Raw genomic sequence first — 18,802 nt, 5'->3', positions numbered from 1 at the left:
TGGATTCCTTTGTCCAAAGCACAAGTTTTGCGCTGTTTTATCGGTTTTATGGCTCTGTGTACAGGCACTTTGTACTTTGTTTCTTTTCATATTCATTGTTTGAGTGAACTCTTAATGCCTTTAGTTATATCCGAGAGATCTCTGCTCTTTGTTTCTTACATTAATCTATTGTTCCCTTTTTCTTCTCATTATTGTCATCTGGCGCAACTTTTAGTCGCTAGCGTGGCCTTGAAATCAAATACGTTTTTACTCTCCAGTTGGGAGTCTCCCTGCTAACAAGGAGTGTTAGTTAATGGGAGTGGTATTAGAGGGTTTGCTGCAGCTCATAATAATCATTTTTAAAATGAGCTTAGAGTTCGGGTTTCGTATTATTTTGTTAAATGTAGGCTTTACAGTGTTATTGTTTGCCACCGTTTCATTTGTTTTTGGGTGTGATTATACCCAATTGTGATGGCGTTTTTGGGGTGGGGATGGGATGTGGGGTGGGTTTTAGTGTTAATTTGCTGATGGTGGGTCCAACCCAACACCCACCCTGGAGGTTCAATACTACTTTGCTGGCTGAGAAAAATTTTGCAAGCGCCTTTCAGCCTCTATTGGCGACTACATCTATTAAATAGGTCCAACTCAATCTCCCCCCGTTGTGGAAGATTCTTTAGGCCATCCTTAGGGAGGAAGGGGGGAAATTATTTTTTTAATATAAATTTAGAGTACCCAATTAATTTTGTCTCCAATTAACGGGCAATTTACCTACTCTGCACATCTTTTGGCTTGTGGGGGTGAGACCCCCGCAGACATGGGGAGAATGTGCAAATTCCACACGAACAGTGACCTGGGGCCGGGATCGAACACAGGTCCTCGGCGGTGTGAAGCAGCAGTGCTAACCACTGTGCCACCGTGCTGTCCGGGGGGGAAATTATTTATTATAGAGCATACATGCTGAGGACAAAAGGTTGGAGCAGCAGAGGCTGGTGGACTCCATTTTAGAGGTACTCACTCAATCCTACTCCAGAGCTATTCGCGAGCAGAAAAAAATTACAGACACAGTTTGAGCTACTGTCCTCCAACCAAACTGTTTGTCAGTTACAACGCTCAGGGGTACTTTTTATGAGTACGAGGAGAAGGCCAGTCGTCTTCTGGCTCACCATATCCACGTCAAGCGGCTTCCCGTGAAATCTCCCAGATACTGAATGGTAAATGCAGCTTTTAAATCCTATTACTGCGACTGTATAAATCAGAGTCCCCCTTGCACAAGTCGGTCATGTCTAAATTGTCTGCCCGTCCCAGATATCAAAGTGGGTAAGAGCCCTGAGATGGGCTCCCTGTTACGCCCCGACAAGATTTTAAAACGTATTTTGCTGCTGCAGCCTGGCAAGGCGCATGGCCCGAATGGCCTTCCGAATTTTATAAGACGTTCTCGGAACAGCTCGGACCTTTGTTATCAGATATGTTTAATGGCTCCCTATCCAGGGGTTCATTGCCTCTGACCCTTACTCCAGCCTCTATTTCCTTGCTCCTTAAGAGGGAGAAGGACACGATGCGGTTCATATCATCCCATCTCATCCTTAACCGAGCTGCCCGATAAGGTTCTGCCACTCTGGTTGGAGCCTTGCCTTCCCAATATAATTTTGGACGCTGAAACTGGCTTTGTATGGGGCCGAGAATTATCAGCCAATATACATTGCCTTTTAAATGTTATTCTTTCCCCCTCCCCTGCCCCCAGCCTGAGGTGATAGTTTCTCTTGACGTTAAGAAAGCATTGACAGGGTGGAGTGGTGATTTAGATTCTCGGGTGATTTAGATTTAGATTCGGCCATAAATATGCCTCTTGGATCTGCTTGTTATATAATGCCCCTACAGCCAGTGTTCACACGAACACTTTATACTCAGACGACTTCCCCTTGAACAGGGGCACTACGCATGGCTGCCTATTTTCTCCACTCTTATTCGCCCTAGCAATAGAGCACTCTCTATAGCCTTGAGGGCCTCTAATCAATGGCGGGATATTAACCTTGATGGGGTGCAACATTGAATACCTCTTTATGCAGGCAACTTACTTTTATATATTACAAACCCACTCCCTCCATTGAGGGCATAATGAAGACACTTAGACAGTAACCTTTGGTTCCTGCTCTGGCTAGAAGTTAAACCTAGGCAAGAGTGAATGTTTCCCGGTCAACCCCCCTAGAAGGTGAGCTATTTAGGCATGATACCTTTCCACCTCTCTAATATCTTTCCGCCTCTCTAATACAAGTTTTTATTACTTGGGGGTCAGGATAGCCACAAATTGAATTCCTCGAATCTAATCAATAATGTTAAAATAGACCTACAGAGGTGGAATAACCTTTCTCTATCTTTGGTGTATATGATTCAAACAATACAAATGAACGTACTCCCAAGGTTTTTATTTCTCTTTCAATGTCTCCCCATTTTCCTGCCAAAATCCTTTTTTATTAAGGTCAACAAATTAACCTTATTTTATAACCTGCTTTTATTTGGGTGGGTAAGAATTCCACTCGAGAGAGATAAACAGACAGGGGCTTGGCACTCCAAAACGTATTGTTTTATTACTGGGCTGCTAATATTTTTTTAAGGTTTATTGTGGATCAGTGATCCCGAATCCATTCAGGGCCAAATGGAGGCTCACTCCAGCACTACATCCATTGTACACGGGAATTGTGATATCAAATCATGCTCCGCACTGGCTGGAGGTCAGGCTTAGTTCGAGGCAGGAGCAGAGGCCGGGATGGAATCTGGCTTTTGGCGGATAAGGGGGTCTGTGAGAAGGTACGGTCAGTGATCAGAGATAATGTGGCGTTGAATCAGAATGGGGATCTGTCAGCAGCCAGGTTTTGGGAGGTGATGAAGGCAGTGGTTTGGGTGGAGGTTATCTCATTCAAGGCATAAAGGGACTGGAGGAGGAGAGAGGAGTATGGAAGGTTGTTGGACCAGATAGTCGAGGTGGACAGGAAATATTCAAGAGCTTCCACCAAGGAAGGGTTGACAGAGGGAAAAAGGTTACAGGGGGGAGTTTGACATGCTGACGACGGTGAAGGCAGTGGGGCAGTTGCGGAGAGCGAGGTGGGTCCAATATGAATATGGAGAGAAGGTGAGCCGTATGCTGGACCACCAGCTACAGAGGCAGGCCACGTCTAGAGAAATTTTGAGAGTGCGGACAGGGAAGGGGGAGTTAGTGTCGGAGCTGGGGAGGATCAACGAGGCATTGAGGGAGCATTATGAGAAGCTGTACAGAGCCGGCGGAGAGGACGTAGATATGGGGAGGTTACCAAGGCGGAGTTCTATAAGGAGTTTGAGATGGGGTTGGCACCGCATTTGGTGATGTTTCGCGGGGTGCTGGAAAATGTGGAGCTGTCGGAGACATTGACACAGGCGGCGATTACGCTAATCCCGAAGAAGGGGAAGGACCTGGAGTGTGGGTCATATAGGCACACAGCGGGGCAAGATCAAGAATGACAAGATCCTGAGGTGGAGGATCGAACTCTCCACCTACATTTACGATATCTTGTATCAACCTGGGAAGCTCAATGAGCCCCCAGGTGCCCTATCCTGCGGGACATGTGCCAGCGCGCAAGTAGACCGACTTCGGGCCCTCCATGCTGACCTCTGTCACCCGGGGGCCACCCGTTTCTTTCATTTAGTCAAGGCCTGCAACCTGCCTTACTCCATCGAGGAGGTCAGGACCATGGCCAGGGACTGCCAGGTCTACGCGGAGTGCAAACCACACTTCTATCGGCCAGACAGAGCCCACCTGGTAAAGGCTTCCCGCCTCTTTGAGTGCCTTAGCATCGACTTCAAAAGGCTCCTCCCCTCCACTGACCATAACGTGTACTTCCTCAACAATTTTGACGAGTACTCACATTTCCCTTTCACCATCCCATGCCCTGACATGACCTCTGCCACTGTCATCAAGGCCCTGCACAGTTTCTTCACCTTATTCAGTTTCCCCACCAACATCCATAGCGATCGGGGTTCCTCTTTCATGAGTGACGAGTTGAGTCAGTTCCTGCTTAGCAAGGGCATCGCCTCAAGCAGGACTACCAGCTACAACCTCCGGGGAAACGGACAGGTGGAGAGGGAGAACGCGACGGCCTGGAAGGCCTTCCTTCTTGCCCTACGGTCTAGACGTCTCCCAGTCTCCCGCTGGCAGGAGGTCCTTCCCAATGCGCTCCACCCCATCCGGTCACTCCTGTGCACTGCCACCAATGAGACCCCTCACGAACGAATGTTTGTCTTCCCCAGGAAGTCCACCTCAGGGGTCTCGCTCCCATCCTGGCTGACGGTCCCAGGGCCCGTCCTCCTCCGGAAGCATGCGAGGAGTCATAAATTGGACCCCTGATCTATAGGGTTCTTCTCCATGACAACCCACAATATGCCTACGTGGCACACCATAACGGGCGGCAGGACAGTCTCCCTTCGGGATTTGGCACCTGCAGGTTCCCCAGCGACCATCACCACCACCCCCGACCCTACACCGTCTCCCTCCACCGCTACTCGGCTACTTCGGAATTTGGCACCCGCAGGCCCCCCAGTTACCATCACCACCACCACCACCCCCACCCCTGCCCCTTCACTGTCTCTCTCTCTCCACCGACTCAACTACTGGACGAAGAAGACGACAACACGTTCCCGGACATGTAGGTCTTGACACCAGTGCCCACGCCACAGCCGGGTCGGAGGCATTCACGGCATAAGGTCAAAGCCCCCGACAGACTCGATCTTTAAGTTCACTTCACCCCCGCCGGACTTTTTTTTTTAAACAGGGGGTGAATGTGGTAAACCACTGTTACTGTATTATATATATTATGGTAAACCAGTTACTGTATTGTATATATTGTGGTAAACCAGTTACTGTATTGTATATATTGTTTGTTGTCTCTGCTGGCTCTGCCTGTGGCTCCTCCCCTCAGGCTCTGTATAAAGGTGGTCGACTTCTGGCCCTGCCCCAGTTCGGGATCAGTTGCCAGCAGGTTTATTAAAACTACAGTTTCATTCCACAACTCGTCTTTGTATAATTGATGGCACATCAGAGGGGATTGGTTGGATTGGTTTTGATTTGTCATGTGTACCGAGGTACAGTGAAAAGTATTGTTCTGCGTACAGTCCAGATAGATCATTCTATACATGAATAAACATGGGACATACATAAATACACAATGTAAATACATAGGGACAGGCATCGGTTGAGCATACGGAGTGTAGTACTACTCAGTAGAGAAGATATGTGAAGAGATTAGTTCAGTCCATAAGAGGGCCATTCAGGAGTCTTGTAACAGTGGGGAAGAAGCTGTTTTTGAACCTGTTAGTGCGTGTTCTCAGACTTTTGTATCTTCTGCCCGATGGTAGATGTTGGAAGAGAGAATAACCCGGGTGGGAGGGATCTTTGATTATGCTGCCCACATTCCCAAGGAACTGGGAGGTGTTGACAGAGTCAATGGATGAGAGACGGGTTTGCGTGATGGACTGGGCTGTGTTTACGACTCACTGTAGTTTCTTATGGACTTGGGCCGAGCAGTTGCCATGTCAGGCTGTGATGCAGCCAGATAGGATGCTTTCTATGGTTCATCTGTAAAAATTGTTAAGAGTCAATGTGGACATGCCAAATTTCCTAAGTTTCCTGAAGAAATATAGGCACTGTTGTGCTTTCTTGGTCAAAGCGTCAACATGGGTGGACCAAGTCAGATTGTTGGTGATGTGCACAGCTAGGAATTTGAAGTTGTCAACCATCTCCACCTCTGCACCATTGTGCAGACAGGGATGTGTATGGTACTTTGCTTCCTGAAGTCAATGTTTAGCTCCTTAGTTTTGCTGATGTGGAGGGATAAATTGTTGTTGTTTCACCGTGCCACTAGGTTCTCTTTCTCCCTCCTGTACTCGGAATCATTGTTGTTTGAGATCCGACCCACTACGGTCATCAGCAAACCTGTAGATGGGTTTGGAGCCAAATTTTGCCACACAGTCATGTGTACATGTTCGTGGTGTCTGTCCCAGAAAAGATCAATGGTATGTTTGGGACCTTCTATGAGGGGGTTTATAAGTTGGTGTTGCCGGAGGTTAAGCAGATGTTCGGGTTTTTAGAGGGGTTGGTGTTTTCCCAGGTAGAGGAAGAGTTGTGGAGGATTTGGGTTGAAGGAGGTGTGCACGGCTTTGGGGTAGATGCAGGCTGGGAAGGTGCCAGGGCAAGATGGGTTCCCGGTAGAATTTTATAAGAAGTTTGTGGATCTGTTGGGCCCATTGATGTTGGGAATGTTTAATGACTCATTGGGTCGGGATTCCTTTCTGGAGACATTGAGGCAGGCTTCCACTTCCCTGCTTCTAAAAAACGATAAGGACCCCACAGAGTGCGGGTCGTCTCGGTCGATCTCCCTGCTTAACGTAGATGCAAAAGTTCTAGTCAAAGTGTCAGCATTAAGGTTGGAGCCATGTCTCCCAGAAGTTGTGGAAGAGGTTCAGATGGGCTTTGTGAAGCATAGGAAATGGCCATCTAGCGTGAGGTGGTTACTCAATGTGGTTGTTGCACCAGTGTGCGGCCAGAGCCGGGGATAATTGTGTCTTTGGACGCAGCAAAGGCTTCCGACAGGGTTGAGTAGAGGTTCGTGTTTACGGTTCTGGAGAAGTTTAGGTTTGGTCCTGGGTTTGTGTCATGGGTGTGGCTGTTGTATTAGCCACCATTGGCTAATGTGCAAACTAACACCATGAGTTTCAGGGTCCTTCAGGTTGTATCGGGGGACGAGACAGGGTTGTCCTATGTCTCCATCGTTGTTCACATTGAGTCATTGAGCCTCGAGGGCCCCGGACAAGTGGAGAGGGATCGTTTGTGGGGGGGGGGGGGGGGGAGCACAGGGTGTCGTTATACGCTGACAATCTTTTGATGTATGCAAGGGACCCAGGGCCAGTAATTAGTGATATAATGGGGATATTGGAGAAGTTCAGCTCTTTTTCGGGGTATACATTTCGGGCGTGGGGGGGGGGGGGGGGGGGAGAAGAGGAGCTGAGGTGAGGGGGCTGCCATTTCATTGTGCTGGGATAAGCTTCCAATATCTGGGTATCCAGGTAGCGCTGAATCTAGCGAGTAGGTGAGCGTGGGACAGCCTTCCATTGTCTCTGGCAGGATGGGTGCAAGTGACTAAGATTAATATATTGCCAAGTTGTGTTTTTGTTTCAGTGCCTTCCGGTTTTCCTACCTAAAGCATTTTTCCAGGGGTTGGAGCCACTTATAACAGGGTTTATATGGGCAGGGTGAACGCCTCGGATCTGGAGTGGGGTCTTACAAAGGGAGAGGTATGTGGGGGTGTTGGGGCTGCCGAACTTGTTGTTTTACTATTGGGCGACCAATGCGGAGAAGGTGTTAGGTTGGTTCGGCGACCAGGAGGCTGCCTGGGTATGGATGGAGTCGTGGTTGTGTCTGGAGGCGTTGGCAACGGCCACTCTGCCATTGGCTCCGTCGAAGTATTCGTTGAATCCGGTGGTTATATCCTAAGCATTATAAGCTGGGGGGATACATTTAGGTACTTTCAAGTGCGTGACTGGGTCCGGCGAGCTTTTTCGACATTCCCGGGTTGCCACCATCTACCTTGCTGCAACGGATTCTCTCCTGTGCAGGGTCGGAGAAGGGGCATATGTCCAAGTTGTATGGTCGGATCATGGGGTAACTGCAGGTTTCAGTGGAGGTGGTGAAGACTAGGTGGAAGAGGAGCTGGGTCCCATTTTGGAGGAGGAGGTATGGAATGAGTCACTCTGCAGAGTGAATGCAACGTCATCCTGCGCGTGGTTAAGTTTGATACAGCTCAAGGCAGTGCTCAGGACACATTTCACCAAGGCCAGAATGAGTCGATTTTTTGAAGAGGTGGAGGATAGGTGCGAGTGGTGCTCGAGAGGGCCTTCAACCCATGTGTCCATGTTCTGGTCATTCCCCAAATTGGTGGGGTTCTGGGATCTTTTTTCAACACCATAATCGGCAATTTTAAAAGTGGATTTGGAGCCTGCCCTTTAGTAGCGATATTTGGTATGTCAGAGCACCCGGAATCGAGGACTGATGGCGGATGCCCTGGCCTTTGCCCCATTGTTGGCTCGGTAGCAGATTCTGCTGAGATGGAGGCAGGTGATACCTCCCAGTGTTGCAACATGGCTGGATGACTTGATATGAGTTCTTGCATCTTGAGATGGTCAAGTTGACAGTGAAGGGAGCTATTGATGGGTTCTATTGTTTATATTGTATTTCAAGGATCTGGTTACCTTAAGCTGTGGGGTGGGGAGGTTATAATTGTTGACATGGTCTTTGTCTTAATATGTTAGTTGAGGTTGTTGATACATGCATTACTGTTACGAATTTAATGAAAATATTTTGAAAAAAAGTTAGAACTAACCAGTTTCAGGGCGGTTTTCTACTTTTTCATTTCAGAGCATCCATTCTTTTTTCTTTTTAGGCCCAGGCAGGCTGCATTTTACCGCAAAGAATACAGGGTTATATCTGATTCTTCCTTTTGGTCGAATCAGTCTTTTCTCCTGATATGGGTCTCCCTCTCTGATTATTTAAGTTGCTGTTGGAGCTTCACTGAGGACAGAGGTAACCTGGAGTATCCTTTTTATTTCCATGATCTGGCTGTATCTCCCCCCACCTCTCTCCTCACCCTTCCCCAGGGGTTATCTTCTCTCCTCCCATTTGTTTGGGGGTGGTGTTGGTTCTGATGCTGGCTTGACCTGGTGGTGTGGTGGAGGGTGACAGTTCTTTTTCCTCGGTGCTGGAGTCCCCCATTGGCTAGGACCATTTTGTATGTCCTTTCTTGTTGGGTGGGTTGTGTGTGTGTGTGTGTGTGTGTAATGGTTGGCACTGTGTGGAAGTGATGTTGTGTAGAGGTTCCTGGGTTTAGATTCTCCTGAGTTTCCATCTGTGGCGGTGCCAAGGCCTGGCGCAATGGTCAGTATCTTGCAGTCCCCAAGGAATGGGGGTGCTCTCTCTCAGGGCGCATGTAGGGAGGAGCCCAGTGTGGCTGGGTCTAGCACCCGGGTGATCAATTACTTTGGAACAGACTGAGCGTTGTTCCTAAGAGTTATCCTTTCTTTCCCCTGGGGTAGGGGTGAGGTGCCCCTGTGGCTCAGTTGGAAGTCTCTTGACCATTTTGGAATGCCTTGGGTGGTAGCTCGGGTAGCTCTGATGTCCGAGCAATTGATTCTGGATTCTGATAGTTCTTGCCATCCTTACTCTTCCCTTTTGAGAGATCCTGGAGGTGTGGCTTCAACTGCTTCCTTCATTTTGTACTTGGTTTCCTCCTGAGGTACTTGTGGTGATGCTAAGATGGTAGTTCTCAGTGCTATAGTCAAATGAGCGAGCCTATTTGATAAGTGGTTTTTGGGTAGCTCTACATCTTTTTCATGAGTGGTCTTATGGTCGTCAGGGTGGGTTCTCTGGTGCTGGGGGGGGGGGGGGGGGGGGGGGGACGACACGATGGGCTGGCCCTCCCTATCAGGTTGCTCCCCCCATGCCTTGTTGGTGACCCTTGACGGCATCCTCATCTCTGGGACAGGGTCCTTTCTGACTGGAATCCGGTGGTGTCTTTCTTAACTCGCGCCTCATGGCTACTGTGGTATCTCCCTAGGGGATGCGTTGTTGCTTGATGGTCTGTTCCTCCATTTGACCTGGGACCTGGTGGGTGGGGTTTGATAGCTTGGGTCTTTGCTCTTCATTCTTTACTCTTTTCTTAATTTTCCCTGAGCTTGACAACTGAGATTTCCTTGGGATTGTGGTACCCAGTCCTCTCTTTGTAATCTTGTAATTATATGGTGGTTGTCCGCTCTGTCCTGGACCTAGAAGGGCACTAAATTACGTGTGGGTGTCAGTGTAATTCCCATCTTAGCTCTGGGATTTTTTTATTCCTCTGTCACTTTTCTTTGAAGCTATGGGTATGATGTAACTCTGTGCTGTTGACTGTATCCTGCTTTGGCGCAGACAGAGCTTGTATCCGTGATGTGAACACGTTGGGGACTTTGTCCCCAGCTCATCCATTCTTATTTGTTCCTATGTTTGCAATGACTTCTGTTGTGTGCTGTACCTGTTTTCATTGATAGCTATGGTTTTTTCTCTTTTCCTTTTGTTTTGATGTGAAAATTGTAAAAACTGAAAACTTCAATATATATACTTCTTTTTTTTTTTAAATGTGTCAATAGATTAGAATTCATCTGGTTCTAATTATCTGTTCTGTCTTTACAAGTGTGGAACAGTGAGATATTCAATTTTATCTCATTTGGCACTTAAGAGTTCAACTTTGTCATTTATGCTCTGTTTATACTGACAACTGCAAACCAAAGCATTTCCATTTTCCAGTACACTCTGGTTTACAATTGACAGTATCAACTCTACAGTCTGACTCTGCATTAAATTCTGAGATCCAATATTGTTTGTGATTGCACAATTTGCTTCAGGTGCAGCAAGAATAAAGCTAAATTCACCCACTATACTCCTCCATACAACAAACCTGCAAGGCTATATAAGCCACTATGTAAAATATTTGGAGAAGTTTCATCATGATAAAACACTGTCCACAAGTATTGTATGCGAGTAAAAAAAAGTGTTTGGTTTCCCAAATAAAGGCATAATTCAACAATCTGGTTATATTTTGATAGAATGATCAGTTACCATTTTTACCCATTTGCAGAATATTTTCTGCTATTGTTATTTTTAACACTAATCTTCCAGTTACATCATCCCTAATACTACCAAGGTTGTTTAAAAAGATTCAGAAATGTTAACATTGCTACTGGACCAATGGCTGTCCACGCCAGCAAACGGGGTTCCCGGCGACGAGGGGTGCTGTCACCGGGAAACCCCGTTGACAACGGTGAGACCGGTAGATCCCACTGGTGGGTCACCTCCGCCGCCAAAAAACATGTGGCGGGATAGTCGATAAATCCCACCCAATATAAACAATATCACAGCCAATTGGAAAGACATGGAAATTAAATGTTTTTTTTATCTGAAAATGTAAGCATTTACTCAAGTAAAAATATTAATACACTATCTGTACTCTCCGACAGAGAAAAAAAACATCTCTCTCAAATATATTACTAAAAAAGAGATCTGTTTTATAGAGAAACATATTCCTTAAATTACCTGGCTTTTATTTTATTTAAACCAAAGGAAAATATATTCTGAACCAAAAGCAGGGGATTTTCTAACTGACAAACTGGTGTTTGTGTAGAGCTATCAGTGTATTTGGTATGGCTAACCGAACAGTAATTGTCTTTACTAACATGCCCTTGCCAAATAATAACAATTACAACCGAGCAAATTCGATCCAACGCCTGTCTGACCAATTTGAATATCCTGCCGCAAAAGGTGAACAAAATGTAGAATTATCTATCACTTTAACTAAAGAAAATGAAATATCCAGCGTCGGGCTCATTTCTGATACTATTATTCTTTTGAAACAATGTCTCTGGATTATTTTCCCATCAGTGTCAATTTTACATGTCTCTACAACCATGGTCTCACAAACACTGTAATGAGTGTCATCACTTTTTGATTTTTCTAAGCAGCACTTCAAAATGATGCAACAATGATGCATGGGAAATATTAGAATTCAACTATTGTTTTCAAATGTATATTGTGGACAGTCTTACAACTGAGAACTGGTCATAATGCATAATATACACACAATACAACTTAAAAGTTCAAAGATGCACATAAAGAGGAGCATTTGTTTGTTATTTTACATCCTTTTTACGCTATGTATCCAAGGAAATGCACTATTTCTGGCAAATATGGTAGCCAAATTAATTTCTCCCATGTCACTCGAGCCAACCACAGAGAAGATCATGAGACCAGACCAAGTGATTGACCCTCCGATTTTCTGTCGCCTGCCTGTAATTTACAAACTTCTTTTGTTTCTGTCCCTTCAGGGGTGCTACTCGTCTTTCTCCATCACCTAACATGTAAAAGCTAATTTTCAGAAGATTAGGCAGGGGTTTATACCAAAATATTAACCCATGCTTCTGCTTTCATATGTTTCAAGCATTTTTTTGTTTCGGCTTTCCCTTAAAAACATCTATGCTAATCCCATGCATCAAGAAGGTTAATCACAGCCCTCAGCATTTTTCTAAAAATCGCAACTTCCTTGGGTCTCATTGCCTTCATATTCTGTTATATCACAGAAGATATATGTTCATCCCACATTAGAACATACAAAATATGCCATTTAATAAGACCATATCTGATCTTCCACCTCAACTCAACCTTCCCCCATTATCCCCATATTCCTTAATTGTTTTGGTACCCAGAAATCTCGCAACTTCAGCCGGGTCTCCACAGTTCTCTGGAACAGCAAATTCCAAAGATCAACAAATTCCAAGATCAACAGCTACTTCAGTGAAGAAACTTCTCATCTCAGGCTAAATTAGCCAACCACTCATTCTGAGTCTGTGACCCTATGTCTAGGTTCCCCAACAAAGAATCTGCTATATCATGTCCCTTAAGAATTTTACAAGTTTCAATTAAATCAATTTTCATTCTTCTAGGCTGCAGAGAAGATAAGCCTCTCCTCATAGGGCAATCCTTTCATCCAGGAACCAGTCTTGTTTGTCTTTGAGTAAGGAGACCAAATTGCAACAAGTCCATGTACGACCTCACTGAAGCCCTGTAGAGGTTTAGTAAAACTTCTTTATTCTTAAATGAATCCCTTGATAACTAAAGCTAACATACTATTTGACTGCCTAATTGCTTGCTGTACCTGTATGTTAACTTTCCATAATTCATGTACAGGGCCCCCATGAATGCAAACATTACTCAGTCTCACCTCATCCTATTGCCCCTTTCCCCCATCTTCAAATTCGGTTCGTCAGTGACTTTCAATTCACAGAGCAAGGAAACAAGAGTCATGCAGAATAATAGGACTGTCAATCATCATATATTTCTGCTGCTGATCCTTGTTTGAGACTATGGTTTGCATAATTTTAAATTATCTAATTTTATTTGCAGCCTGTTACTGCAATCAGAGAAATAAACTGAAGTTATTAAACCGTGCATATAGACCATACAGTGCAGGAGGCCATTCAGCCCATCGAGTCTGCACCGACCCACTTAAGCCCTCACTTCCACCCTATCCCCGTAACGCAATAACCCCTCCTAATCTTTTTGGACACTAAGGACAATTTAGCGTGGCCAATCCACCTAACCTGCATGTCTTTGGACTGTGGGCACCCGGAGGCGACCCACGCAGACACGGGGAGATATATTCCGCAATAACTAGTGATAATTAATCTGAGGTCCTGCATACAAATTCTTTTTACAAAACTGAATTAAATAGGTGCCAAATCACATGGATTCTTTTTGCATGTCTTCTCGTTATTTCATTTTCTGATTTTGAGGCAAATAAAATATGATCATAAATGCATGCAGTAATTGAAGTAGCTGCAATCTCAGTCACTGGTCAAAAGAAGAGCTCATACAGTCTTGTACCACAAAGATACTAGGTATCAAGATGAAGTGATTTAACAAGTGTCTGCAACTTAAGATAATTGTCCAGGTGGCCACAGCAAACTAAGCTTCAAGTGAGTTATGTATTAAAAACAGGCATAATATAAACACAATACGGGCATCGGGTTTGAGTAAAGTCAGGCTTTGGTTGGTAAAAAAACTCTCAACATAAATACATGGCATGAGCTTTAGGTTAATTAATTTCACGGACATCGTCATCAAGACTTGTAATTTCGGGATGCAGTTTTAGCTTCAAAGAATATTTTTGACTTTTAATTTGAATGTTGACAAACAATGGCATCTGTGTAATCACAAGTCAAAAATAAAACTATCAGCAAATACACTATTAAACACACATAAGAGAAATGAAGGCTTTGCTGCCTGCACATTCCCTCCTGTAGTGATTGTATTTAAATTCCGTTCTTTGCTTTTCCCTTTTTTTAAAAAGGGACTTAATCTATGAAATTCAGTGAAGATTTGGAAGGCTTTCCTGAATTTTATCAGTTGTCATTTAGGCATGGAGAGAGGTCACGATGACTATCATTTGGGAGGCTTAAAAATCCATCGGAACACAGTGATTACAAAACAGCTCATCGGGCTGTATTCTTGCAGACAGCACCAGGCCTACAAAAGGCCCAGAAATGAGATGCTGCAATGTTTTACTTTTGTCAGCAGAGGCATCCTTTTCTCGCATCTTGGATCAGACCGGGGGCGGGGGGGGCACGACAGCTGACAGGAGTCCAAAACAAAACACTTTAAAAAAACAACCTGAGAAAAAATGCTTTCGTCAAAACTTGCAAACTGCATCCTCTCCAGTCACACTAGACCCCCGCTGGATTGAGACCTACCAGCGCACAGATGGGAGAACGGGGTTTGATCAAAAACACTCATGTACAAGTCTAAGACGTGCTGCTGCTTCGTCATGGTCATTTTGTGATTGCCAGGAGGGTGGCTTGTAACTGGAACTGCAGTGGTCCCTCCACACCGAATCTCCCCCACCCCCCCCCAGACAGATCCAGAACCCCCCCCCCCCCTCCAGACAGACCCAGAACCGCCCCCCCCAGACGAACCCAGAACCCCACCTCCCTAAGCTCTGCCCACCCAGACCGACCCACACCCACCCCGACCCAGAACCCCCCCCAGACCGACCCAGAGCCCTACCTCCCCAAGCTCTGCTCCACCCCCCCCCCCAGAGACGTAGACCTCCCTCCCCCCACAGACCCAGACCCCCACCTCCCTAAGCTCTGCCGACCCAGACCCCCCCCCCACCCCAGACCGACCCAGAAACCCCCTCCCCCCCAGAGACGTAGACCCCCCTCCCCAAGCTCTGCCTCCCCCCCAGACATCCCCTCCCCAAGCTCTGCCTCCCCCCAGACAGACCAAGAACCCCCCCCCCCGGCCTCCCCCCTCCTCTCTCTGCCTCCCCCCCTCTGCCCTCCTTCCCCTCTCTCTGCCCTCCTCCCCCCTTCTCTGCCCTCCCTCTCTCAGCCCCCCTCCCCTGCCCTCCACCCCCTCCCCCCTCTCTCTGCCCCCTTCCCCCTCTCTCTGCCCTCCCCCCTCTCTGCCCCCCCTCTCTCTCTCTGCCCTCCCCCCCTCTCTCTCTGCCCTCCCCCTCTCTCTCTCTGCCCTCCCCCTCTCTCTCTCTGCCCTCCCCCTCTCTCTCTCTGCCCTCCCCCCCTCTCTCTCTGCCCTCCCCCTCTCTCTCTGCCCTCCCCCTCTCTCTCTGCCCTCCCCCTCTGCCCTCCCCCTCTCTCTCTGCCCTCCCCCTCTCTCTCTGCCCTCCCCCCTCTCTCTCTCTGCCCTCCCCCCCTCTCTCTCTCTGCCCTCCCCCCCTCTCTCTCTCTGCCCTCCCCCCCTCTCTCTCTCTGCCCTCCCCCCCTCTCTCTCTCTGCCCTCCCCCCCTCTCTCTCTCTGCCCTCCCCCCCTCTCTCTCTCTGCCCTCCCCCCCTCTCTCTCTCTGCCCTCCCCCCCTCTCTCTCTCTGCCCTCCCCCCTCTCTCTCTCTGCCCTCCCCCCCCTCTCTCTCTCTGCCCTCCCCCCCCTCTCTCTCTCTGCCCTCCCCCCCTCTCTCTCTCTGCCCTCCCCCCCTCTCTCTCTCTGCCCTCCCCCCCTCTCTCTCTCTGCCCTCCCCCCCTCTCTCTCTCTGCCCCTCCCCCCCTCTCTCTCTCTGCCCTCCCCCCTCTCTCTCTCTGCCCTCCCCCCTCTCTCTCTCTGCCCTCCCCCCTCTCTCTCTCTGCCCTCCCCCCTCTCTCTCTCTGCCCTCCCCCCTCTCTCTCTCTCTGCCCTCCCCCCTCTCTCTCTCTGCCCTCCCCCCCCCTCTCTCTCTCTGCCCTCCCCCCCCTCTCTCTCTCTGCCCTCCCCCCTCTCTCTCTCTGCCCTCCCCTCTCTCTCTCTCTCTCTGCCCTCCCCCCCACTCTCTCTGCCTCCCCCCCACTCTCTCTGCCTCCCCCCCTCTCTCTGCCTCCCCCCTCTCTCTCTCTGCCTCCCCCCCACTCTCTGCCTCCCCCCCCACTCTCTCTGCCTCCCCCCTCTCTCTCTGCCTCCCCCTCTCTCTCTCTGCCTCCCCCCTCTCTCTCTCTGCCTCCCCCCCTCTCTCTCTGCCCCCACTCTCTCTCTCTGCCCCCACTCTCTCTCTCTGCCCCCACTCTCTCTCTCTCTGCCCCCACTCTCTCTCTCTCTGCCCCCCCTCTCTCTTTGCCTCCCCCTCTCTCTTTGCCTCCCCCTCTCTCTCTGCCTCCCCCCCCTCTCTCTCTGCCTCCCCCCCCTCTCTCTCTGCCTCCCCCCCTCTCTCTCTGCCTCCCCCCCCTCTCTCTCTGCCTCCCCCCCCCTCTCTCTCTGCCTCCCCCCCCCTCTCTCTCTCTGCCTCCCCCCCCCTCTCTCTCTCTGCCTCCCCCCCCCCTCTCTCTCTCTCCTGCCTCCCCCCTCTCTCTCTGCCTCCCCCCCTCTCTCTCTGCCTCCCCCCCTCTCTCTCTGCCTCCCCCCCTCTCTCTCTGCCTCCCCCCCTCTCTCTCTGCCTCCCCCCCCCCTCTCTCTCTGCCTCCCCCCTCTCTCTCTCTCTGCCTCCCCCCCTCTCTCTCTCTCTCTGCCTCCCCCCCCTCTCTCTCTCTCTGCCTCCTCCCCCCCCTCTCTCTCTCTCTGCCTCCTCCCCCCCCTCTCTCTCTCTGCTCCTCCCCCCCCCTCTCTCTCTCTGCCTCCTCCCCCCCCTCTCTCTCTCTCTGCCTCCTCCCCCCCCCCCTCTCTCTCTCTCTGCCTCCTCCCCCCCCCTCTCTCTCTCCTCCCCCCCCCTCTCTCTCTCCTCCCCCCCCCTCTCTCTCTCTCTGCCTCCTCCCCCCCCCCCTCTCTCTCTGCCTCCTCCCCCCCCCTCTCTCTCTCTCTCTGCCTCCTCCCCCCCCCCTCTCTCTCTGCCTCCTCCCCCCCCTCTCTCTCTGCCTCCTCCCCCCCCTCTCTCTCTCTCTGCCTCCTCCCCCCCCCCTCTCTCTCTCTCTCTCTGCCTCCCCCCGGGACACAGGCGACAAACCATCCGCTGTCCAGCCTGGAGCACAGACCAGACCAATCTCGAGCTGTCGGCCAGACCATGTCTGATCCATTTTATCATCCACAAAAAGCAGCAGCAGCCTTCTCAGGGAAACCGAGCTGCAAATCTCCACTCCTTTGACAATAACTTTTATTTATAACACCGATTTATTTTTCCTGCAGGATCGGGATCGAGTGCGAGCTCCGAAACACGGCCGAGAGGCGGAGCAGTGGCGCCCTCGGCCCGGGCACATCGCCTGTCTGACCGGCCCCGGAGACTCGGGGCGCTCGGCCCGCACAGCTCCCCCGGGCCCCGGGGCCTCCTCACTGACAGCCCCAGCCGGAGCTCCGCTATCAACCGTGCCCGAGTCACCCCCATCGGAACAAAATAACACAAACAACGTCCGGCCGGGCCTGAGCTGCTCACCGCTTTACAGGCCTCTCCCCCCTCCGGCTCCTCCTGCGCTGTCGCTCCGGCTCCGCTTTCCCCCTTACTCCTCGTCTCTCCGCTCCGCCGCGCAGCCCCGCTCTCCGATTCCCATCTCCGGCACCGACAGCCGCGTGCACGTGTGCGCGTGTTGGCTCTCTCTCTCGCGCGCGCGCGCGCGCTGCGACCGCGGTCGTCACAGGGGGACAGGGAGAGAGATGAGCAGAGCGAGAACTTGTGGGGGAAACCTCCCCCAGCACAGCGGCCTTTAATGTTGTGGAGCACTCACGCTGCTGAAGGCCAAACTGTCTTTGCAATGTGCACGGTGTCCACCAGCCAGCGGGACACCCAAGTCGAAATCCAAATAGAATTGGGAGAGGGCGCATGAGAGCGGCAGACCATTCATTGGGTCAAGGTGGTCAAGACTGGACCAGTTGTTGCAACCATTCTTCGATCCTCGCACTTGTCTACTCTCAAAGTAGAACAGCCATAATCCCAGATTTGAGGGGGATAGCTGACTGGTGGTGACCTAATCTGAGGATCACCACACCTCAGAGGAGTAAAATAGGTAGAGAAGGGCAGGCCTTCATGAATAAACCTCAACCAGTACGGGAATTGGACCAATGCTGTTAGCCTGGTTCTGCATTGCATCACGAACCAGCAGTTCAGCCAACTGAGCAATGAGGGAGGGAGTTTCAGGATTTTGACCCAGGGAAAGTAAAGGAACAGCGGTATAGTTCTAAGTCGGAATGGTTGTATGGAGTGTGCATGTTCAAGGTGAAATGTTACACCCTATGTCAAAGAGAAAGATGGCACAAATCTTCTTGGACAGTCTCTCCGGATCAAGGATAACTTGCTTTCACTCTGGTTTGGTGTGTCTGAGATGGCGGTTATGTCCAAAGCACAATCCGCAAACCGCCACATGTGGGGCAGGTGGTGCTTGAAAGGTCAGGTGCATGAAGTGAGTGGAGGTTTGTACGGTCTCTCCAACGCCTCAGTTTCACCTCTGCGTGCTCGTAACACAGTGGTAACCACTGTTGCTTCACAGCGCCAGTGTTCCAGGTTCGATTCCCGTCTTGGTCACTGTACGGAGTCTTCACGCTCTCCCCGTGTCTGAGTGGCTTTCCTCCGGCCGCTCAGATTTCCTCCCACAAAGTCCCGAAAGATTGCTGTTATGTGAATTGGACATTCTGAATTCTCCCTCTGTGAACCCGAACAGGCACCGGAGTCTGACGACCAGGGGCTTTTCACAGTAACTTCATTGCAGTGTTAATGCAAGCCTACTTGTGACAATAATAAAAATTATTATTATTATCTCAACAAAGTCTCTCAATGTGTTTGGTGACTTCCTGAATAAACCTCAATTTTGGTCAGTTACAA

General features: G+C 49.5%; 1 protein-coding gene across 3 annotated transcripts in view; it reads right to left on the bottom strand.

The window, feature by feature from the left end:
• The window catches only part of LOC140385621 (NEDD4-like E3 ubiquitin-protein ligase WWP1), a 300,217-nt gene extending 282,653 nt beyond the window's left edge, over positions 1-17,564 (bottom strand). For 2 of the 3 annotated variants that reach the window (XM_072467951.1, XM_072467952.1), the window contains exon 1: positions 17,423-17,564. The gene's annotated coding sequence lies outside the window, so the exon portion shown is untranslated. The remainder of the gene's footprint in view (positions 1-17,422) is intronic. The other variant, XM_072467953.1, reaches the window with a different exon arrangement.
• Positions 17,565-18,802: the final 1,238 nt, after the last annotated feature.

This window comes from Scyliorhinus torazame, chromosome 11, assembly GCF_047496885.1.
Source record: "Scyliorhinus torazame isolate Kashiwa2021f chromosome 11, sScyTor2.1, whole genome shotgun sequence".
In the NCBI taxonomy this organism is placed as follows: domain Eukaryota; kingdom Metazoa; phylum Chordata; class Chondrichthyes; order Carcharhiniformes; family Scyliorhinidae; genus Scyliorhinus; species Scyliorhinus torazame.
The sequence above is the reverse complement of the archived record's forward strand: the minus strand, read 5'-3'. Positions and strand labels throughout refer to the sequence as shown.